The sequence below is a fragment of the Coturnix japonica genome, chromosome 3 (assembly GCF_054131305.1).
Source record: "Coturnix japonica strain WE chromosome 3, WE-NBRP24, whole genome shotgun sequence".
Taxonomy (NCBI): Eukaryota; Metazoa; Chordata; class Aves; order Galliformes; family Phasianidae; genus Coturnix; species Coturnix japonica.
The window spans coordinates 32,659,939-32,685,282 of record NC_140665.1 but is presented as its reverse complement, the minus strand read 5'-3'; the positions used below and the strand labels follow the sequence as shown (position 1 = coordinate 32,685,282).

General features: G+C 36.9%; 1 long non-coding RNA gene across 3 annotated transcripts in view; it reads left to right on the top strand.

The window, feature by feature from the left end:
* Positions 1-3,806: 3,806 nt before the first annotated feature.
* The window catches only part of LOC107311356 (uncharacterized), an 82,042-nt gene continuing 60,504 nt past the window's right edge, over positions 3,807-25,344 (top strand). For all 3 annotated transcript variants that reach the window (XR_014943897.1, XR_014943896.1, XR_014943898.1), the window contains exon 1: positions 3,807-3,938. This is a non-coding gene — a long non-coding RNA (uncharacterized LOC107311356). The remainder of the gene's footprint in view (positions 3,939-25,344) is intronic.

Below are 25,344 nucleotides of genomic sequence, written 5' to 3'. Positions count from 1 at the left end.
GCATAATGGCACGGCTGGTTCTTTGTGGCAATGCTGATACTCTACTGAAGCAGTGCTGCTATGGAAGGCCTTCAGACAGTTGGCCAGAGGAATATTTCAAAATGTAACTATACAAGAAAACACTGCGTTAAGAAAATAGTACTATTGAGCAAAAGAATGAGACTTACCTCTAAGTCAAGGAGTGAGATATTTGCCTTAGAATGCCTTCCTGCAAAATGATAGGTCTAGCCTACTAATTCAATTGTTTATTGTGCAAGCTAATCTTCATAAGAAGAACAAAATAAATGAATACAAGAGCAAGTATTTCTACAAATGCATTGTGCCCCTTCAGATACCGCTGTGCATATACAAACATGTTCAGAGTAATAAATTGTTAAGATTTAATTGTTCCCAAATTAATTTCTCCTTAATCAGTTTGCTTAACTGGTTGATTTATTAGGTGTGAAAATCTTTTCTGCGGAACCTGAGTGTCAACTTGGAGAATGTTATCAGACTGCTGGGCTACAAATAATCCCCATGGAAAAATTTAAGGAACACTATAAACAATGTAATTGTTTTCCATTTATTTACTTTCCTTTGAAGTTATCGAATTTCTTCTGAAACAATTCCAGTGCTACTGAAATGGAAATTTTTTAGGAGAATTACTGGGGATTTGAAGATAATTTAGGAAAAGGAATTTTGTATGTGTGTGTCTTTGATTTGTTAGAAAAATTACTTTGCAAAGGAAAATTGACCAAAACAGTTTTGATCAGTTGCTGTTTGTACTGGCCCCTTTGGTGACGGAAGAGACTTCTTGCCCATTCAGTAAAGTTCTTAGATGCAGTTCTGACAATCAGGCCTTGGTAGGGAAGTGATTGAAAATCATTGCTCCAAACCCCATCTCTTTAATGATCCCACTTCAACATTTATTATTTTTTCTTCTGTTAGACTTCATTTGTTTTCCTTGACAGTGTTACTGTGTCAGACTTCAATTTATTTCTACTTATGCACAAATGTAGCAAATGAACCAACATGAAAAAGAAATTTTGTTCACACATCTTGGTAAATGAATAATAGGTAGTCCATCACAATACTCATTGCATAAAAATATCTATGTGTTCAGAAAGCAGCAGCGTAGAAGAGCTGGGGCCCAAACACAGAAATCTTTGAGAGAAAGGCAAATGAGCTGCTGAAAACAATTTAGAATCAGTGCCTGTTGGGGAAGTTTGTGGTGGAGGAATGAGAGGCATTCAAAGCAGAGATAGGCATCACAGTATTATCTATATTCATCACAGTGGAATCTAGGTGTCAAAAATGACTGAAGAAACGAATGTGGATTATCAAAGGCACAAAAAGCAGTATCAAACTCTGTCATACACTTGAGGAAAAAGAGAGAGAGAAGTTCTGGCTTGCCTGCTGCAAATGCCATCTCTGAATGAAACATAAAACAATGCCAGAAGGGCTAGCAGTCCCACCTATTTCCTCCCCCTTGCTGCCCAAAAAGGAAAGAAAATAAAATCTGAACAACTAAGATAGGAGTTTCTAAAGTTCTTACCCTTTTTGAATTTACCACTAATGAATGTGGTCAGTTCCTCTGTGGAACAAGAGAGGGGAGAGAATGGCAGGATAATGCCCATACACTTTAGCATTTCATTTTGTGAAACAGTCAGTTGACTTGGCATGGTCCCAGGAAATAAATATGAGGCAACAAACCAGAATGATAGACTCCAGTGCATCTTGTGTGCTTTCAGAGTCTGTTTTCTATTAGATAAAATTATTACACAGGGACCAGTTCTTCAAAGGAGAAAATTGATATAACTCTGAGAAAGGTACCTAAGTCCTATAAAACGTGGCTGTTCTTTGACTCCTTTTGGTGCAGACAGGAATTGTGAGATTTCACTATTATGTACTGAATGCCTGGATTTCAAAAAACCAACAGCCTTGTTCTTCTCAGAAATGTATTCTGCCCTTTGTTAATTCACTTGCCATTTTCTTTGAGGAGTGTCTGAGGACTATGGCTACTTACTTTACTAATAGGGATACCAGCTCACTAGATAACATCATTCATCCACATACAGACCAGTTCTTGGGCATGGGCCAGTGGTGTCTGCACTGGTTCTGTTCATCTGACTAAAAGTAAGCATTTTCATTATAGGGCCTTGCAGCCACTCTTATCACTCAATATTCAGTTGAGATCTATAGTCAGTAAAGTCTTTAATGCAGTCAGTTTTATCCTGAAGTCAATGCGTTTCCAGACAAATCAAGCTCTGAACCCCCTTACTCTTGAGGGCCTAGTCTCACTGCAGACACCTACCCTGCCACTAGGAGAGGTGAAATTCACTGAAATTTCATTATGTCACAAAACTGACCCATACACCTGCTTGTATGTATATATGTATACTCTTAAAATCCTGTTACATGCAGAAAAGAAATGTAAGTGATGTGAGCTGAAGAACCACAGAACCAGTCTGATCAAAATACCATGAACAGTTATTATTAGTCCAGGTGCAGTAATAATTGTACACTCAGCCTGAATGAATACAAAAAATAAAAATAAAAAATAAATAAATCAGTAATTACACAGGTTTTTTTATCAAAGAAACAAACCAAACCCCAAATCTGCAAAGGCCAGATTTCCTCAAATCTATCTATCTGTCCGCTTCACTCAAATCATGGTCATGCCTGCAGAGATTCTCTGAGTCTGTAGGTCATAGTTTTGGTGATCCTCCAGAAGAAGGGGCTGAACATTTGCATAGTCTGTGGTGTCATCTGTACCTGGATGCTTGTGTTTAAGACCAGGCTGAATGGGGCTCTGGGCAGCTTGATCTAGTAGCTGATCTTGAGCTTAGCAACCCTGCCTGTGGGAGGGAAGTTTAAACTTGATCCTTAAGGTCCCTTCCAACCCAAGCCATTGTATGATGCTATGATTCAGTAATGTCACTACATGGAGGGCATATCTACTTGGGATTGTTTTTGCACTGAGGCAAGTTCAGATTCATTTTCTGGTGCCCACCACTTCACTTTTTTACATCCCAGAGACTGCAGTGGGATCGGCCTTTGAAACATCCTTTGTAAGTTCATTGAATGCTGGTCTTAAACTTTTTTCTCTTCAATTGATGGAAGCTGACATTTGAGTTATGACTACAACCTTTGCATGACTGTGTTTAACTCCCACTGAAGACCCACAGAAACTATTTCTTCCATAGAAAATGTGTGTGTTAAGTTCTCTTTGTTAAGCTTTGCTTCTTTATATTCTTTCTCTCTTGCATTGTCCCCTCAAGATACAAAATTAAAATCACAATCTCAGTTGTTGCAGCATTAATTTCATCAACACTCTTGGCTTCTTGCTCTAGCCAGACATTCCTGTTGATCTGAAACCTTCTGCCTGCATCTTTAATTCTCCTTGCAATAACTATCAGGGCTGGGATAAGAATTTTTGAGCTATATTTTTCTTTTTCCTGCCAATAAGTAGAAATCAAGCTTGTTAGGGATTTGCACTTTTTATTTCTGTCAAATGGTTCAGAAAATTTTCCCCTCAAAAAAAGCCATTTGCACATGAATCTTAGCATTTTGTTATGATATTTTTAAGTGCACATTTCTCTCTTTTTTCTTTCCTTTTTTATCTGTTCTAAACAACCCAATGCTTCAGTTTTTCTTTTTTAATGTATACGTTATTGCCATTGTTGTGCAGAGGTAATAATTTAGAACAAAAGCTTTCAAATAGTTCTCAGAAGCAGTCTTTGTAGTACACTTATTTTCTTCAGCAAATTGCCACCACATCATTCTCTCTATATATCTTTATTATTTTTTTTTAATTTCAAAGGGAAGTGACATGCTCATCTCTGAGAGGAAAAAAGGAACTAAAACTCTTCTTATAGAAGCATCATCAAGAGGACTGAGGTTGCATGAACAATCAACACCATAGCAGTTAAAGGAAAGAAGAAGACAGAGTGAATCAGGTATTCTAACATTTATCTAGATCAGTGGTTTTGGTGAAAAGGGATGCAGAGTTTTATAGAAGGATAAATAAACGTTACCAAGGACTCTTGTCTCATTAAAGGAAAAACATTAAATACATTAAATCCTCTCAGTGAGCCACAGATCTATCTAAGCAAAGATAAACAGTGGGAATGATGAGACTGATGGTTGTTCCTTCATTAAAAATACAGTTTATGGAATTACTTAATGTATTTGGAGTCCCAGTAGGAGTAGAAACATTCACCTGAGTATAATCCAGTGTGTCAAAGATAATTATAGTAGCCCGCAAAGTTGTGTTTGTGGGTGTTATAAATTTGGACTTCTATGAGTTTTTGTATGATTTTTTAGTCATAATCCCTCCTATTATTTGTGAACAGGTATTTTGCTCTCACATAGACAGTGTGAGTGACAGAGTTTTTCTTACAGTTTTTTATGGATAATGAATTGTTTCTGTGTGCATACAGAAAGAACATCACTTAGACTTATCACTTGCATACTGTGCTTTGTTTTTACTGAGTTGAAAATGAGTGTGTAACTCAATGTGATCTTTTATACTACTACTTTCTTTTGGCTATTTTATATCAATTTATGTAGTACTACCTCTAATAATTATCTTAGATTTCTTTTTGTTTTCAGTCTGATGTAAATGAATAGACGCTGAAAAATGATTAGTCTTTAAGTGAAGAGATCTGTAATTTATTCTAAAGTATTTAAATCAGGATTTCTATAGTACCTCCCCTGAATACATTATCAAATAAAATGAAAACTTTGAATTTAAGTGGAGAAAAATGTATTAAAGCTGAGGTCTAGACCTCATTATGAAGTATAAGATGTTAAAATGAAATGGTGTTTTCACTATTGCAGAAACTATTCACAATGAAAGTATTCCTTTATTTTTTATTATTATTATTATTTTAATCCAAACTCCTACAACTTCGAATTTATTTGTTCATTAGTTATGAATCTTTTAGTCACAGGTGTCAGGTTAAGTTTACTTTTATTCTACTTCACTTATTGTTTAGCTTATGGCTTGTTTAGCTCATGGCTGAGTTTTTGGATTTTTCTCTGTAGTCAGACCTACTTTTCAACTGAAGATCTAATACTCATTCTGCACTGCTTTATGTCTTGCGTAGCTACTAATAATTACACCTGTGAACTGTGGTAGCTCAAGCCTTTCTTTATTATGGCATGGGAAAGAGGTGATATTCCCATTCTGGAAGGTACAAATGATGGAGAACAAAAACAATGAAAAACAACAAATTAAAACAAGCAACAACAAGAACAAAACAAAACAAATAAATAAACAAAACCCATCCCCAAGCAGGAAAATCAAACTTCTGTTTTTTGTTTATCAGTATTCTCTATCATCTTTACTACCAATTGCCAGAATGACTGGAACCCCTTCCTACTCTGTAATAATGTAACTGATGGATAAATGAATCTCAGCTGTTCTCCTACTTAACAATGGTAATGGAAAAACTGCATAAAAATACTCTTTACTCAAGCACCTAAAACTGGTGTTGTTTTGCTAGAAATGCCTAGGGATAGTTGCTTCTGAAGGAGACGCAGGATATGTTAGATGATAATAAGCTAGCTTGTCAATATGAGCAATTTGCAGCTGGCTTGTGAACCTAAGCAAGAAGGTTGGTATTTAATCTACTTATATTTTCATTTTCTTTTTTTTTTTTTCTATATTCTGTTTCTCTACAGCAGTGCTGACTATGTTCAGAATCTTCATAAATGTTTGTTGTTCTGATCCTTGAATAGCTGTTGGCCTTACTAAATCAAAGAAATATACTTCTGGGCTAATTATGCAGTATATTAAAATAGCATATGTTTTTCTCAGTTTCTCTCATAGTAAATAAGGAGTGATAAGAATAGGGGCAAAGCACAAACATAGGAAAACTGTATGGTATCAAGGACAGAGAAAGCAAAGGATGTTTCTTCATCTTCTTTTTGTGTGTTCTGGGCAGACTGGTCTAGCGGCTGGCAACCCTGCGCATATCAGGAGGGTTGAAACTAGATGATCATTATAGTCCTTTTCAACCCAGGCCATCCTATGATTTTGAGTTTTGATACTAAAAGTGATGTAATTACTGTTATAAAGAGCACTTCTGCCTCAGTGCCTCTGCAGGGAAGCTGTTCTCAGCTTTTCTGCTTGTAATTAGGAACTATGCAATGCAAGCTTATTTATGGGTAGTATTTATTTCTTTGATTACTCTTGTCATTCTTTAGTTATGAATTCTTTGCTTTGGGTAAACTTTCAGAATCTTCAGTCTCCAGAAGTCTCACTCAGGCTTTGGCAAGTCCAAATTTCTTAGTCTTTTCTCAGAAGGTTATACCAGCAACGTAATCTTTGCTTACTTGCTGCAGAACTTATTTGTGTTAAGAACAGGAGATGCATACAAAATTCTAAATCAGGCTTTATTAATGTGTAGTAAGTTATTTTAATCTCATCCATATATCTACTAGAGATACTTAATGTCAGAATAGTCTTTGAAGTACTGTGTAATTAATAAAAAGCAAACATCTTTGTTTTTAGTATCCATTGATAAGTCTTTAACTCATCTGGCTTTCTGGAAATTCTCGATTTATATCCTTTCTTCTTTTTTTTCCAATATTTACGTTTCTTATCTGATTAGCATGATGATTTTTTTTTTCTTCTGCTTGTTTTTCCTTTGTTATTGTTGTTCTTTTGTTGGTATTTGTATGGTTTTCATGTGTGCAAGTATGGAGCAATGCTTTATTGTTTGCCATGTCCAAGATTCAAGTTTTGGATAGCTTTAAAAATATATCTATCCAGTTAAAATTCTAGGCACCCCCTCTATTCAAGTTGTTAAGTTTCTCATCCATTCAACTCTATATTTCAAATCCTTTGATAAAATAGTTCTCTTTTGAACTGAAGAATCTCAACTATGAATTTACACAGTTATTAATTTGGACTAAATTAATTCCTAATCACTCTGCCTGAGTAAATTTTCTGTAGCCAGTAATTCTACAGTGTCCCCATTACTTCTCAAAGGTAACTTCATTATTTTCTTTTTATTTTTTTTTTTGTAAGTAGAATAGAATACCTTATGCTATTATGCTGAGGCAAATTTTCACCCTAATTGGTATTATTTCTATCATCTAACCATGGAATTTTATATTACTCTGGGAAAGAAAAAGAGATGTATTTTATTTCTTAAATAAAATTGGAGAGATTTTGGTTTACTGAACAGTCTGTTGAATTCTCTGCCAGTTTATAACTTTCCTAAAGCAGATCAAATGTATTCCATTGACAATTAGCTGTAGTCTTGCATCTTCCTCAGTCTTGCCTCATTGTGCTAGTTCTCTTCCATCTGAAGTCTGGCAGGAATGTTTTTCATTGACAAGGTCTGGGTTATTCCCCTCTCCCACTGGGATCCATTTCATCCTCAAATCCATATTCGCATCCCCAGGTTTCTGTCTTGGGGACAAAATAAACATCATCCAATCTACAACAATCAGACCAAATTCAAACATTGATGTCATGGATATTCTGTTGTCTAAAGGTCAGCAGTTGTTCATCACTTTCTGTTTAATGCTGAAGCTTCTTTTTATCACTCCCAAATCAAGAACAGTGCTGAAGAGGACTGGAATAGAAATACTAAGTGATGTTTTCATTACAGCTGAGATCAATTATTATGACTCATTATCAACCTCGTGTTATTATAAAATACTAGCTCAAGCAAATGCTCCCACTGCAGCAATTCCTGTGTAGTGTAGGCTATCTGATATTTTATTCCATTATTTTTCATCATTGTTTTGATTTGATCATTAACTAATGTATATGTTCCTAAACATTGGTCCTTTATGACTATTTTTCATTGTACAGTCTTGCAGCTCACTCTTGCTTGCAATTCACGCTCATTAGAATCAATAGTAGTTCTGCATGGGTAGTTCATGCTACAGAAACATTGTAAATTCTCACTTTCATTGCTGGAAATTCTCTGGAATCCGTATTAATGGCCCTACAGATGCAAAATATGTAATTAATTAGTGCTACACTTATCACTGCTATACATGAACACCTTGTATGCTTCCTCTGTAGGTTTAAAAGAATTGTGTTACTATTAATTGAGTTGGAGAATGTATGCTTGGCTTAGCTGTTAATTGCTGACAGATGAGATAAAGAAGTAGATGAGGCAAATATAATGGGGGCACAGTGTAATGTTATCTGGCTAATGGTTTTAGGGACTATCCTTAATGAAAGTGTGCTCTACAAGCTCATCTTAAGGAATTACTGTTGTGAAGAATGTTTCACTTTTCCTGCCAATGGATAGCTAGGAATGTGATCAAAGAGAACCCAAATCATTTGTTTACATGGGGTCACCAGCCAAATGTTTCCATTTTTTCTAGCAAAATAAAAAAAGTCTGTCATTAGAAGGGTAAAACTGATGGCTAAAGTGAAAGTAGGGAGACAAGAGCTCTGGCTTCTATTCCTGTTGCCAATCCAGTAGAAGACTGTGATTTCAGTTATGATTTACATTCTTATTTGGAAAAGTACTATTAACTTGAGGTGAAGCAGACATTTTAAATGCCTTTGAAAATAAGTTATCTAATTATTTTGTTCTTAGTTTCTGTATTGTAAAATAAAGAGGAAAAAACAAGTCAAGTGTATTGAAATCACCGTTTGAGAATGAATGGCATAGTAACTACTCCAGCGAAGCTGCCCTTGCTGAGAATTGCTACGCATAGCAGATGTAATATAATATTTCAGGAGTGATATAATACTATTCCACTCCCTTCATTGATCTTGAATTTTCCAGTCTCTAGTTTTGCTGGTCTCTGAACTGAAAGGTCTTTGATGTATGCTGCTGAGAATTGCAGGATCCCATGAAATAGGCCTTAAAACAACAAATCAGCCTTCAGTTGCTGCTCATTTCACAAAACAGTTAAACATTTCAGGTAATAAATTTTTTTAATATTTCACAATCCTGACTCTTAGAGCTCTCAGATTCTTGATTTGCAAGGAGCAGCTAGCACTATTATGTCAAAAGACTAGTGTAATGTTAAGCTACTAAAATTACTTTAAGTTCATTTATGTATAAGGAGATATATCATTCATACACATTCATCTCTGTGTGCTGTCTGAAAGAAATGTGGGCCCGCTGTTTCTAAAACAGTATTTGCTAGCAGATCTATTCATTGGCATATAATAACCCTATGATCTTCAAGCTTACACTGTAAATAAGAGAGTAAAGTATGTCTGTTTAGCAGGATTTTTGCTGTAACTCTCCTTTTTGCTGTAACCATCCTCCTTTGTAAGGGTGTGTTCATGTTGTTACATGCTGGTGCTGTGCAAAGTATTGAACTGCTTCAAGCTTTGGAACAGAACTATATTTTATATAGTCATGTGTCTTCCAACAAACCACCTTTCTCAGTGCTTAGATGATGTCTACCATGACATGAGAAGAAGAGGGAAACCTTGGAGATTTGACACAGTCACAGCCTGGTATCAGCTGTCAGACTGTTATTTTTTTTCCCCCTCTCAGCCCAACCAAGCCACAAGTGGGCAGAAATTAACTGCTAATTGAAATTAAAAGACACAGCTTTCTCACTTTTGGCTCAGCTTTACCCACCCCAGCTTACCCTTTTGGTCCACCAAAGGGAAAGGAGCCCAGCAGTCAGTGATGATTTACTCCATCATTCCTGCAAATAATGTTTCAGAGGTCTGCAGAGAACTTCAGGAAGATGGAAGTCTGAGGCAGTATCTCTCAGTCAGAGCTACTAGTGTCCCTTATTCAAACCAAGTTCCTGTTTACTCCCAACCACTTAAGCAAGAAATTTAAAAATTGAGTTGAGGTAAACACATCTAAATTGCTAATTATTTTTTAGAAGTTTACACTGTTTGCAATATTGAAATTACTTTGTTTTCTATGAAGTAAAAACAAACAAACCAAAAGAATCAACAGAGCAAAGTTAAGCAAAACTATTTGTCTTTGGGGATGACTGGCAAGACTTCAAGGGCCAGTGCTACAGGACAGTAGTACAATCTGCATTTCTTTATTTTTATTTATTTATTTATTTTGCTCTCCTGTAATCTTAAATAGTGGAGAATCTGTTCCAGTGAACAGTAAGAAATATGAAAATAATATATTTTTAAGACTAAGTAGATTCTTACTCCTTTCCCTTGTGTGAATTTTACACTACCTTCTTTTGAAATTATCTTACCTCACTTTGGGCTCCTTTTAGGCAAGAAGTTGACTTATGACCATATCACCTGACAAGTAATACTTCATAACAATAAGCGATGTGTAAACATGACATGCTTCTCTTGACACATGCCAGCCAGGTGAATTAAGCCTTAGGAGAATTTTGTCCCATTTTAAGTTAGCGTGTCTTGACATCGCTGACAGCTCTTGCTGAATTTTGGCTTTAGGGAATAGCTTCCAGACTATGGGCAGCAGGACAGAAGAGATGAAGTACATGAGATCTGAACTTGGAAGATGACTGAAGTATGTGAGGCTGAATAAATATTTCTAGAAAACTGAAATATGTATAGTACTGCTATGGAAAAAGTGTTATGACATGTATTATAACAGCTGTTATGACATTGGGAGACTTCAGTTTAGAGATGAGATTTATCCAGAATGGCCACAGGTTCCTCTCTCCTGGGTAAGCTGCCCACTTAGATGTCATGGGAACAATATTTCTTTTCCTCATCCTGCTATGGACATTTTTTTGTTTCTCTTTTGTTTGTAAAATTTTCACCTGAGGCAATTATTGCACATCCCCAACATTTAGAGAGTTGGAGTGGTGAATTTTCCTTCAGGGATGACTGGGTCCCTTGTGTGCATGGATATGCAGGAAGGACTGGCCACGGCTAGAATTCAGGGTCCATGGAAGGGTACTGGTTTATTTGCAGAGGTACAGATGCCCTACTTCACCTGTCAGAGTTCAGTGGGAGCAAGAAACGCTCAGCATCTCCATAAATCAAGGCAGCATCATTTTCTACTTCCTCCCTACTGCAAACTCGTATCTCATTTGCTTTTCTGACCACACTGCTCACTGGATAGCTGTCTTCAGTGATCTGTCCATGATAATGTAACCAGAGTGCTACTTTAAATTTGCTTGCAAATAGGCATAATGCAGGTAAGAGAATTATCTGCCATTAAGGGAAGCACAACCCAAGACTAGCAAATCTAAATTTTTTTATTTGCAAGAAAGACAGATCGGGGGATTTTAATTTGAAGCAAAACTAGAGGAAAAAAATAGAGAATAAGAAAAAATAATAAAAGATTAGGCATAAGTAAACATTGAGAAGAAATAAAGAGATTTTTTGAAAACTATTTGTTTTCAAACAAGAGCAAAAAATTATGAAAAAGAAAAACGGAAACAAGTTCAATGCATATGGGCAGTCCATGTGCAGTGTTGTGTGGCTGCTCAAGAATATGAACACATCAAGTAATGGAAAGGAGAAATGGAATACTAAAGTATCACAGGATTTCAAATTAGCTGAACAAATTTTATTGGGGAGGAGTTCAGGAGGCATTAGTTTCAGAGTAACCCAATCATAGACCATACAGTACAATAGCTGGAATTGGCAGACAGTTTATAAAAATGGTTCTGAGTGAATGGCTCTTCATCTCCAGTGGCAAATTTAAGACAATGCTGGTGTTTCATAGCCATTTCTTTTTTATAATCACCAACATTTTAGACCAATATTCTATTATCTTAAATGTCTTTATGGTGCCAAGTTGAACTGGACAAGGGATCAATCTGATGAAGAATTTGGTGACTTTGAAGAGTAAGAATATAATAAAGAGTGTAAAACTTTCAATAACTGATTTGGGACTGGATGGAAAATATTTCATTTTGTTTTGATCACCTTTGATCTTCCTAAGCTCTTTTACAAAAGCTATGTGTCAGTTCAGAGAACAAAAAAACTACTTTAACTTACATTATATAAAAATCCTATGGCAATTTTGAAGCCAGTCATTTGTACCACTCCATGTTTTTCTCTTATTGCAGAAAATCTTACCTATTTGAGTTGTTCATGCCAATAGTTTCTTCTGATTTGGACCAAAGCTGATGTCCAAAAAAATATTTTGTTTGTTTGTACATTTACTGAAATTGTTACGTGACTTCAGTGTCAAAAGCCTAAGCTGTAACTGGACCCTGAAACCTCAATTTTCTCATCAATGTCTAGAATGGGATAGAATCTATCAAAACACAAATCTTTGGCAAACAGTAATGAAAAGAAGTGTGGGCAAACTAAAGTATAATTCTTCAAATTCTCCATGCAACACAAATCTATGTCTTGTATTTTTCTTTTTCAGACTTAGTGTAACAAAAAAGAGCATTTTTTCTTCAGAATTCTGCTTCTTGCAAGACACAGTATAATGGGGCAACAGCTGTTATCAGGTTCTCTGAACAAAGTAGCACACTCATTCATTCTCTATCCTGCCCTTTCTTCCCTTCCTTATGAAGGCACTTTCCTTTGAAGCACTGCTTGCTATTCTCTGACAATGTGTTATTTATACTTTGCAAAGGAACTCCAACTCCTGTGATTTGACAGATCACTGTTGCAGACGTTCAGGAACATGAGAAAGTGATATAGGCTATAATAAGATGATGTAAAATTCTCTGCAGTATATCAACATAACCACTTTAAAATTCATTTATTTTACTGGCAGCAAAAATCAGCTCTTTCTAGGGAGGTGACATGCTTCTGGCTTTTGCTATTCTGAAATCTGCCAGTCAGATTCTACATCAGTCTGGGTTTATACTTAGCTTTATCAGGCAGACCAGTCAGCACTGAATGGCATTAATGTCATCTTGGGGTAATGAAAGTAAAGATAACTGTCCCAGAGACTGTTTGGGAGAAAACTAACTGATGCAAGTAGCTGCAGGCTCTCTTCACTGCATAATTCACATTTTTCTCGTAGGCGAGAGTATGATCTAGAAATTGTTTTAGGCTTTCTTACTGATGAAAAAGAAAGAATTTTGTTGCTGATGGGCACAAGAAGCAGAAATAGCTACATGTATGTACTCAGGAAGGGGAAACAGTTTGCATTTTATCGACAAAACAAAGTATTCAAAATTTCACCCTGCTTGTTTTGCAAGTTACTGCAGTGAGAATGGAGACAAATGTCTTCTTTGTAACAAAGATAACTTGAATGATAACACAGAAGATCAGTTGCCCATTCTGTGTTAGCTGCCTGCTGGACACTGCCTCTATGGAGGCCATTTTCTGATGGCAAATTGTAGCAGCATGAAATAATTTCTGTTGAAATGAAACTGACCAACCTGCCTGCAAGCTTACTGCGCTGGACACTTTTTGGACCTTAAGGTGTAAAAGGATTATACAATTTCAAGTGCTAGATAACCTGCTCTCTGCTATATGTTACTTTATGTGTAGTACATCTTAGCAGTGTTCTGGCAAACTAGCTAAACAATTTGGGCTGGAGAGGTGTTTCACATGAAATTTTTTTCAAGTATTTAAGTGAAGAAGACAATATGGAAATAGGAAAAAAAATACTTCCCTTTTGGATCAGGTTTTAACTAATGTAAAAACAAAGATAAGCACTTAGGCCTTCTTCAGAATGAAGTATTATTTTTGGAAGATGGTTTTGAATATTAGTCTTCTCTACTCTGCATCCCATTAAAAATGCTGTGACAACAATAGCCAATATACTCCTTGACTGCCAATAGGGAGAACAATAATGAATCACTGCTCTTTGAACCATGTACATTCTACAAAAGCAATGTAGAAGGGTTGCTACTTTGCAGCTGAAGAAGGTATTTACATTTGTAAAGTGTCCTAATTTGATCTCTGGGATTGCATATTTATAGTTTCAAAACTTGAGGTGATGTACTATGCTTTCTTCAATAAGGTATGAAGCAAGGAGTAAGAGAATAAGACTACTGTTGTGAGGGGTGAATCTTATCTTGATAAGCTTGAGACTGTAAAAAGCTTTGCACACTGACACAGGGATAATACAAAAGTACTGGAATATTTGGCTTATGTGCTCCGTGCAAGCAAGATCAATAATTCACAAGCTAGAAACTGTTGGGAAAGCTGTAAGACATATTGCTTGTTAAGTGAAAGTGATCAAGAATGAAGAAGATGGGCAGAAAGTGTGGTTCATAATTGCTGGGGACTGTCTTCACAGAGAAACAAACCTATACCAGATTGTCCTGCCAGTCTGAGATGTGAGGTAGAATTGATTTTACTGCAATTTGTTGTGAATAGATCCAGGTGAAACCCAGACAAGGGGACATAGGATTGGTGAGAGACTGACTGCCAGATATCTGGAAGTTATTGATCCTGCAAGAATGAGCCTAGGGCTAGTTATTGTTGCTGGGGGGACACCAAGAGAGAGAGCTGAAGAAGCTAGGCTGACCAAGTCTTGTGATAAGAATGACTGTGGCCATTTTGGTGACCCACCCAGCTCTCCATACTTCCTGTGTACTGCCTGGTGTGCAGATCAGAACATGGAAAAGGTATTGCCAAAGCTTTGACTTGTGACAGCTCCTGCAGGCATGTTCTCTAATGGGAGAGAGAATGAGCAAAGAAGTAAGGATGTTCATGCTTTCTCTTTATTTACTGAGGCAGCTTGGTTGGTACTGGTTGAGTGTGCCAAGAAGAGTCATCATAGCCTTCACAGTACTCACTATTTCTATTTACACCCTTTCTCTATTTCTGTACATTTAGATCCTCAGTGTTTAGTTAAGGGGTCTCCGTAGCATCTCCTCTGCTCCCCTTTCCAGGATATGTAGATGAAATGGTTATAGTTTCCCATGACATGATATGTATCCGGTCTTAGAATATGGCCAGTGAATACACCCTGTATGCCCAAGTACTTGAGCTGGCTACTCCTTCCTCAGAAGACTGACTAGGTCTTAAGGCTGAGAGAACTACTTGGAGCTTGAGAGCCCTTGGGATAGTTCTTTCATGAAATCCTGAATGACTTTATCTTGATAATACGACTGATTTCCATGAGATTTCCTTGATGAAAGACACTTCATGTCATCTAGTTTGCTGTTTACGGCTATGATTCATGCTGCAGTTTGATGAAAACTGGTTTTTATCCTGTATTCATATGTATATGTATATGATCACATAGAATTTGTTAATTTGAAGTATTCTGGAAAGTGCTTAGTTCTGCCAGCAATCAGCAACACAATGGATACCACATTTAGTTTGCTAATTGTCTGTATTTTTACATATAGCATTACATATAACACCAGCAGTTCAAGCACTGTCTTTACAGGGCTGCCCATTTCACAGATTCATATCTTGTGACTCCATCCTGATTTGTTTATTGTGCAAGAATGAGCTAGAAAACCTGGGAATGTGACTTTTCAAAGTAGCACTATCCAAGTCCCTATTAACAGATATATTCATATAGCAGAAGTTCAGGTGATTGGCTGCTTATCACTTTAGACCTTGCTGTCCTGCATGACCTAATGGAATGATTGATGATTTTGCTTTATTTACTGAGACAAAAATTATCAGACTTAACTTTAAACAGGACAGGGTGGAGACAATCTAAAGTTGGCAAAACCAATTTTGATGGGATTCCAAAGAAAAGAAAAGCTCTTTTGAATCTTTCAGAAAAAAACAATGTTCTTCACATCTGGTACACTAATTATTTAGCATCAAGTTCTGGTGCCAAAGGGAATGTCTGGAGGAACAGACAGGGGCTACTGCAGGCAGACTGTAGGAGACAGGACTTTGGTATATTCTCTAAGTTGGGAAGTGATTCACTAACGTATTATTTTACTGGTCTAGGTTTACTCTGAAAATGAGGGCACATTTATGCTTTTTTGTTGTTGTTGTTCACCAAGTTTTTTCTTAAATTTATTATGTAAGAAAATACACAAAAACAAAATGAGAATGAAAAGAACATCAGTTATAATGCTTATAAAGTACTGGACAAGGCAGAGAAAGATAAGAGAGAAAGAGTTAAAACCCATTGTGGGATTACATAGTGTTCTTCTGAGGCTTTGAGGTAAAACTCTGCAATTATTAAACCCAACAGTATGTAGGCAGCATCCATTCAGAGCAGCTGTACGTTAGTAAGAAGATTGGAGGGTATTTCCAGGGAGGAATCTGTCTTATGTAAGTATCTTTCTCTGAAAGTAATGCCTCCTAATTATTTCCAGGGGAACTACAGCAGATACAAAGAGTGCAATAACACTTTGATAGAGCAAATTCCCAGCTATAAATCTCTATTTATTTTTCAACACAGTCACCACTGTTAGCTATGCATTTTCTCCAGAGATAAACAGGAGCCTGAACAGTACGCTCATAAAAATCTTACTGGCAGTCTGGGACATGGTTTGTGTTCCATATCTTCCATGACAACTTGTGTCATCGCTGAAACACACCACCCATTGCTTCACTGTGCTCACATCCATTGTTAGGTCTCCATAAATATTCAGCAAGTGTTGGTGAATGTTAGTGAATGCCATTTTTTTACCGTAGGGTTGAATTAAATCCTGCACATCTGCTAGAGGCGTACTTCCATGTAAGATGCCTTTTTGTCTAACTGCCTCACTGCTGCCATCTGTCACAGGGCAGAAAAATGTAACAGGATATTGGTGGGAAGATTCTACCTCTACTGCCATAGAACCATTATCCACCTCTGACTTCATGGGCCAACATAATAAAATAAGAGGCGTTACTTTCAGAGCAGCCCTTATAATTCCACTAAATATCTACTAATAGACATGATCAGAAATGGAGTATCAGCCTAAACTGACTTCTCTGACCTAAACTGACAGTTCTTCAGATATGTAAACAGCTTAGAGGAGAACTTACTGTTCTAAATTCAAAATTACACAGTCTGCTCATGAACTAAATGATTTAACAATGTTCCATTCACACCAGTACACCTGCAGGATAATAGCACAGTCAGTGCCTGTCATATATCTTTTCAAATAAAATGCAACACATATCAGAGAGGTGTTTGAGAATCTGCTCTGTATGTTTACTGGCAAGAGAATCTTTCTGTCCCACCCAGCTCTTTGTATGGAACTGTTTTTCAGTAATAATTTTTTAAAGCAGTCTTAGAAAATTTGACTGCCTGTCTCTTTTACACTTCAACCTGACACATTCACAGTGTTTACTTTATATTCCTTTCAGGTTTTTGCATGTATTTTTGACAAAAGAAAAGACATTTATAATTCAGAGAAAAAAAATGAGTTCTTTACCAAAGAAAAAAAGATACTACTATCAGAAGCTTAGAGCTCTCTGTTATGGTGTCAAGTAGAAGCCAACACGTACATCTGTCCCTCTCTATTATGTATGTTGTGCAAGGTACTGTGATTCAAGTGTGAGAGTGCCCCTGTCTTGCAGTGGGTAATACTCTCAGGCATGTTGTTGAAAGCACAGATGCTCAAAAAGCCAAGTAGATGGTTGATTCCAAAGTTTTTATATTTTTTAATACAAAGATCTCTAGCAGCTGTTTTAAGCCTGCTGTTGAGTGGCTACAGACTGTCACAACTCCAGCTCTGGCATTTACATCTATCACTTTTTCCTCACTAAGGGAGATGACCACATTGTCATTATTTCAAGCTATATTGTCCAATTAACTCTAAGCAAGCCATTGCAATTACCAGTAATCATCTAACTACAGCAGCTCCGAGATCTACTCTGACTATTTTCTCCTGCCTCTTAGCAATTTTTTTGGGAACCAAAATTAGATCACATAGTGCTCTGCTCTTCAGAAGAACTGAGCTGGATAGCCAGAAGTAAGTGTGGGTCTGCACAATGTGCTGCAGAATAGCTGGTGAACAGAACTCCCTGTGGCCTGCAAAAGGAATGTATCCCTGAGGTAAAGATGGCCAGAAGCATGCTGAGTAGGGAGCTCTCCAAAAAGGGCATCAAGGTGATTGGGGCTGGAGTGCTTGGCTTGTGAGGAGAGACTGGGGAAGCTGTTCTTGATCTTCCTCCAGAAATTGGTCTTGTTAAACTTTTTCAGATGTTTAATTCCCAGCTCTGACTCAAGATCTAACCATAGTTTCAGAAAGGGACTGAACCGGAGAGCTCCTGATGTCATGTACTCATGAATGGAGTCCAGTCAAAGGTCACAGAAGTAGGATTAACTGTGCTGGATGTGGTTTAACAGAATGAGGAGTTTGCAAGCATGTCAGGTAAATCTGTGGCTAGTGTATGATAGACTGGTCTTACTTGGTCCTGCTAACATCAATTTCTCTTTATTAAAAAAAATAAATATGTTAAAATCAGGCATTTGAACCATTCTGATTTCCCTTTCTTTATTGCCTTATCAAAAATTAAAATAATTCAGCTTTTAGATGGGAGTATGATCTGCCAGAAGACTGAATAGCAACTCAGGAGACCTACTTTTTCTCTGAGCTCTTTTGTATTCTGTTGATGAAAATGGACAGAAATGAACAGTATTATTTAGCTATCCAACTGAAAAAATGATCTTTGTTTCTGCTTCTGAATGAGCTAATGCTGGCTGGTGAAGAGGAGAAAGTTGCAACATTGCTATTGGGAATTTGTATGGAAAGCAGCATTGAACAGTAGCAATTTGAAACTTTTTTTAAGGAGCTCTATGTGATTTCAGCAGTGAAATATGCTTCAGGAATCTGACACCATTTTGCTATCAAGATCAGAACTGATATTACATAGACTTTTGCAAGCAAAAGACAAAATAAAATGAAACCACAAAATAAAACAAAAGAAAAAGCCCGAATATCTATATCTTTCCTAACTTTACTTTTTTTTTTTTTTTTTTTTTTTTGATGGGTTATTACTGTAACTATGACTAACGACAATAACAATTACAGCTATAGCTATAGCTGTTGCTATTACCACTGCTACTGCTATTAGTGTAATTATTGCTATTACCGTTACTATTACTATTAGCATTACTATTGCTTCCCTGGCTGTAATGAATTCAGTTTGTGCACATTAGGGTGATTTTCAAAATGAACACTATTTCTGTTTCAGTAAATAAAGACTTTAGGCAATCACAACATCTCCTTCAGAGCTTGATACAGTAAGTGCTGACTTTATTATAGGCTCATGATCTTTTAACTTTGAAAGGCGCTGTGCACGTTGATCAATTGTCACATTAAAAGTGAATAATGTGCTTATAATGTTTTAGGAATAAACCAATGTTAGGAAGATATGAGAATATAGAGATGCAAATATTAGTGGAAGAGTTGGAGTAGTCACTTTCCATAGGCCTACCCTAAGTGGAGTGTCTACTTATCTTCTTTCTCCTGTCTCTTTCTTGTTATCTCCCTTCAGCAGCTCCCAGCAGAATCTGCATTATCAGTTTAAAAAGTCCACAGAGGGGGTTAACATAAACTCATCTGACCTTATCTGTAGAGAAGTAAGATGTGCAAGGCTTCCTACCCATAGAGCTGTGGACCTCCCACTTTTGTATGGCAATGACCAATGCAGGACTGGTGATCTTTTCAGCTGGCACTGCTAAACTCACAGAAGACATTGATTCATGAGTACTGGAAGGAAAGTGCCTGGTACCTTTTGAATTCTACAGCAGGCACATATTGACATATTAATGCAAAGCAGTACACAGCAAATCTGTGTTTCAGGCTGTTCTATTGCTTATTTGCTTTATATCTGAGCTATCAGTTTGTGGTGTAAATTTGGTTAGCAGATTAAATAATCTTTTCTCTTTAATATCCTATACCATTACTATATTTTGTATTGAATGTTTATGAAATTACAGTAGAATGGCTGCTATGTTGATGCTGATGAAGACAATATGTACTTATGAAAATACTTGGAGCTGGAATGACTCATACTGGCCCACACAATGAATAAAATCACAGATTTCTGAGTAATGTATACTATCAATAGCGCCCATTCATCACTTTAAGTACAGACAGACACACTTAATTGGCTTTGGCACTAAAACAGAACTCCAGTGTGAACCAAAATCAGCCTGCAAGAAGGCTCTGAAAATAAAGCATAAGGTGGGACTTATCTTTTCACAGGGTACATCAGCTATAATAATTTTCTCATCTTTCCACAGTGAAGACCATCATCTTGCAGCTACTTGCCAATTTATTTTTTACTCTTTTGTCACATTTTATTTTTTTTTACACAGTTTTATTCTTTTCCTGCAACCAGTTTAGATACATATTTGTAACTAACTCTTTACTATCTCTTTGATTATTAGCAGCTAAGCACCCTGTGTATCTGACTCACAAATGCTCTCTTAATGATCTTTAGAAAGAGGAAGTGATCAAATGTCAGGAACTACGGGGAGAATTCATATGAAGGATACCAATATTTGCAAACAAATTTGAATAAACTTCTCGAACTTAGAGATGCTTATCAAGATGTTTCCTTCTATTCTGGTCAAGCTCGTGGACTCTGCTGAGGCAAATAATGTCTTCAGCAGTATACCACACAGGTTATACTGCTACTGGTGTTATAGAGATTTGTATATTATATGTATATAATACATGTACATGTATTCTATATACAGACTTGTATAGGAAATTGGTAATCACAGCCTGAACATCTGATTAATCAGCTGAGGCAAGTGTCGGGTCAGCTGTGGGAGCACAGGTGAGAGTAATTTAGCTGTGCTCCTGGAAGGGGTGGAGCTTGACTCCACCTCCTCTAGACCTCATTTAAGGGCTGACCACCACTAAAGCAGCATCTCTTGGAGATTGCTTTTTGCTGGAGATTGCCTTAGCATTTCTCAGTGAAGGCATCTGTATTGGTGAGTTTTTCCTTATAAATAACCTTTTGAATATCTGTTACCATCTTTGTTACCATCTTTGTATCTTTCCACCTTAAAAGACTGAAGTAAGCTAGAATAGTTTTGTTGAAAGAGACCTACAAAGATCATCAAGTCCAAATACCTGACTGCTTTAGGGATAAGGGAAATTTAAAACATATTACTGACATTATGTAAATAACTTTTGAACTCTGAAAGGCATGATGCTTCAACCACATTGCTAGGAATCCTGTTCCAGTGTCCTATCACCCTCATGGTAATTAACTTTTTTCCTAATGTCTTGTCTGGAACTCCCCTAGTTGGCTTTGTGACATTCCCATATGTTCTGTTGTGAGTTACTAGGAGCACAGACCAGCGCTTTTCTCTCCAGGACGTTCAGGGATCAGGTCATCTCTCAGCCTTCTTTTTTCAGAGTAGAAAACTCAAGTAGCCTCTCACAGAATATGCCTTCCAACCCTGTTACCAACTCTGTCGTTCTCCTCTGGGTATTTAGAAGGGCTTTAATATCTTTTTAACATTGTGGGAGTCAGAAATTCACATGATATTTAAGATGAGGTTGCATCAGAGCTAAATATGGTGGAAGAATCACCTCTTTTGACTAGCTGGCTGTGCTGTGTTTAAGGAATTTCCAAATGCACTTTGGGTTGTTTGCTGCCAGAGCATGCTAATGGCTCATGTTGAGTCTGCAGTTGGCCAGCACCCCCAGGTCTCTTTCTGTATAGCTATATATATGTGCGTATAACACATTATATGTTACATATAGTGTATTTATAGGTATGTGCTACAATGCAGATGAATGGCAGTATAAAATTTCTGGGTAGGTAGCTAGACTGACTGGACAGACTAACTTATTAACTGAGACAATGTATCACTTAGACACTTGAAATCAGTAAGTTTCAGTAATTTTGTAGGGCACTGGATTGACATACACTAGGAATAGAGCATTTCTGTGCCCCTATTTTCTCTGTACAGCTTCTGTCTCAGCTTAAGAGTATAGACACAAAAGATCTTCTGAGGCAGACAAGGTCCTTTCCATTTGGTGTCAGCTGAAGGTCTCTTAGCAACTGCTAGATATGCAGATTCAGCAATTGTCTTCCCCTGCATAATGAGATACTACTGGAGAAGCCCTGGCTCGTATAAGAAGCTTATCTGCTTCCAGTTTTAGCTTTTACAGTGGAATGGAATTAAATAGGACAGTGCTAGGGATGGCTGCAAGGTGCTCTGTCAGAACAGGCCTCCCAGTTGCATGGCCAGTGTAGTTCTGAGAATAGCACTTCTCTGTGAACTGGAATACTTCCTTTTAAAATACTTGACCCACTGTGCATTTTCTATCCTTATTTGTTTGTACAGGCACTATCTTTCTGTCCTTGTCTGTGTGCAGACTAGGGTCTAGTAGTTTATTCTTGACTGCATTTTATAACAACTCACTTGAGAGAGGATCCTGGCCACTGTGAAGTGGGTAGTGTTTGAATATATTTAACACTAGGCATACCAACGCTCAGTGATTTAGTAAAAAGTTTGGCAGGTATAGACGCAGTAAGAATGCAGATAATTTGATTTAGATGTGGCTTTGACTTTATAGCCATATAATAGTCTTGCTAAAATCTGCTGTTGATAAGCTGATATCCCTTTTCCTAGGGTCTAAATACATCTTGTTTTTGTGAAACATTAAGGGATTGAATAGCTAAAACCCTCTAAATGTTCTGTGGCTATGAGTCATATTTATGATTTTCCCTGGGACTTTCTGATATTTATTCAGTGTAGACATAAACAAAACAAAAAACCATTTTCATGTCACAGAAACCACAGAAAATAATGAATGAGAAGCCATTCACTTCACACAGGATAGGCACCTTGAAGTAGACAATCCATAAATCTCTTTCATTGTATTTATCAGCAGTTGTTTTAAGGGCCTGTTTCTCAATTCACAGGTTGTGGTTATTAGTAACTTCATAGCTGTGCTGCAGATGTCATTGAGGCTTATTCCTTGGAGCCATGTCATTAATCATGGTTTTCTCATGGTTTTCACATACTAGAGTAGAATAATCCAAAGTATTTTTCCCCAGTAATCATTGCTTCAGTAACTGAAATGGAAAATGCAAGATACAATCATACACATGCATAAACCATACTGTCTGGCTACTTAAGCTGATTCAAGGCAGTGACATTTTTGATAATGCTGTACAGCTCCTCTGGGACTTACCTTGTGCGCATGCAAAAGACAGGCAACCACAGTTCTGAACTATGCACCAGAAATGGTACTAATATAACTGATATTAGAATTGTTGAAAACTTATTCCAGAGACTGTGTTTCACATGGCAGGCTGCAGTGTCACTCCCCCAAGTAATGCTGTTAAAAAAATTGTTGTTTAAAAAAAAACACCAAAACACACCGAACTATTAAAACACCACATAAGATCAGAGCTGTCTGAAGGCACGTAAAGAAACCTATGCAGAGTGTTTGTTACCTCAAGGTTTTGTTTCCTGACAAAGAGGCTTGCATCAGCTTATGGTTATGGTATATTTGCGAGAAGAGCAAGAATTGTTGAAAAAGTATATTCTGAATGACAGCATATAAAGGTTTTTTTCATACATTACAGCAAGAAAATGCCTTTAATCTCACTATAGAAAAAGTCTAAGTTAGTATGAAATTCTGAAATGTAAATGGGAATGTTTTTGAAGTTTTCTCCAGGATATGGTGTAAATGTAGTAAAATATGGTATTCCTTCTTACATGATACCTACTTACAACTTTAGCTATGTATATATGTTCATGTATATCTTCTAGTGATGATATTTCCAATCCAGGAAGCTTGCAAACTTGGCAAACAGTCAGCTTCTTCCATGGAATGAGATGCACCTTAACAGTGAATTTCATAAATTTAATCGGTAGGCACATGCATCAGTGGTGATTTATAACTTGGCTGTTGATCAATGACACCTTACATTTGCTGCTTGTTTACAGAGTAAATGGAGTGTTTTGGAACTGTGCAAGTGCATACTGAGCTCACCACTGTATGCTCTCTGCCAACTATTCTTTTTCAGCCCAAGAATATTTTTTCTGTACTTCAATTATGGATTTAGTGGCAAAATATGATTGAAATGAGCTCTTCCTAAAATTGCTGCTGCTGCTCTTCACATCTGCCTAAACCCTCTCCACAGACTTTGTCAAAACACGGGCAAAATCTATGCTGATGTGTAAGCTTAGGATGTGGACTTATGCTTGGATCTGGGATAATTTAATCTACTTAACTTCTGGTGGTCTTTTAGTTTAATCTGGAGTGGATCATCTGTCTTCATAGGTAGGAAAACAGCTGTGCAGGAGAATATGTTGTTTTTTGTCATCTGTTCTTCTGAGCATTGTGGAGTAAATGGATTCAAACCACTTGGTTAAGAGAAGCTAAGCACAGTCACAAGCTTACGCATAAGAACTGAGTGCAAACTCATCTGCAGTTGGTAAGCATTTCTTTTTAGGAAGCAGGTACCTGTCAGATTGTCTTATCACTCTTAACAATTTCTCCACATGAGAAAATATCTTCTCCTACTGATATGCTATTGGCAAGAACTGTTCTAACAAATGTGGTGAGAATCTATTCCAAGTATGCTGTAGGAGATCAGTGTAAAACTGGACTCGCTCTACTGACTAACACTGTAAGCAGCAACATACTATATACTCTGTTCCTATCTGCCTGGGCTGTAATGCTGGAAGCTTTCTGCTGCTGCTTGTAGGAGAGCGTTAGCTTAGAATGAGCTCTGAACACTCAGGTTACCCTTTAATAATTTTCTGGCTGCTCAGAGTTGTTTATTTGATCTAACACAGCCCAAACAGATAGGCTTATTTTATACATCTGACCCTTTTCTTTGGCAAGTCTGATTTCCTCCAATTATTCTGTGCACCAGGAAAGCATGCATCACATTCCATCCCTGTTTTCCTGTACGGAGGTACCATCCATTATTATGTTTGCACTTTTGTGTCCCTATGTTCAATACAGCAAATGTGTCAAAAAACATCAGCTCCCAAATGGGACCACAAGCATGGGAAAAAAAGTTCAAACTGAAATCTAGGACAAAAAGTTTGTCCATCCACCTGGGTCAAAATGACTGTGTTCTCAGCAGTACTAAGGACTTTGAGCTCTTGCTGGAAATAGAACAAGGAGCTTTTAGAATGGCTATGTTTTAATGCTCTATAATTTGTCAGGTTGAGTATGTTTAAATATGTGACATTGCCTGATGTTTAATTGTAACAAAAAAGTATGAGCTTCTGAACAATATTACCAAATGTGAGAAGCATTAATCTTTCATGTCATTACCTTGTTCTGACACACAAAGCCCATGATAATACTTCCTTTGTCACTATTTTTTTTTAATTTCTTTTTTTTTTTTTTCTTTTTTTCCGCTACAGGGAAACTCTCATTCATCATCTTAGAATTGTCCTTTAAATGCTAACAGATTTGATTCTAATGATGCCTTCATTCACTTGCAGAAACTTTATAGAAGGCCCCTAAGTGATGTGGCAGCACAACAGGGAGCAACATTAATTTCAAATTCAATGCAAATTGGTTTATGCTAAAGCAAGCCAATGTCCACAGAGATGGCTGGTTTTACTACATCTACTTTGTACATTATGCCCATCAGATGATTCATATATACTTCATGCAATGTTACGC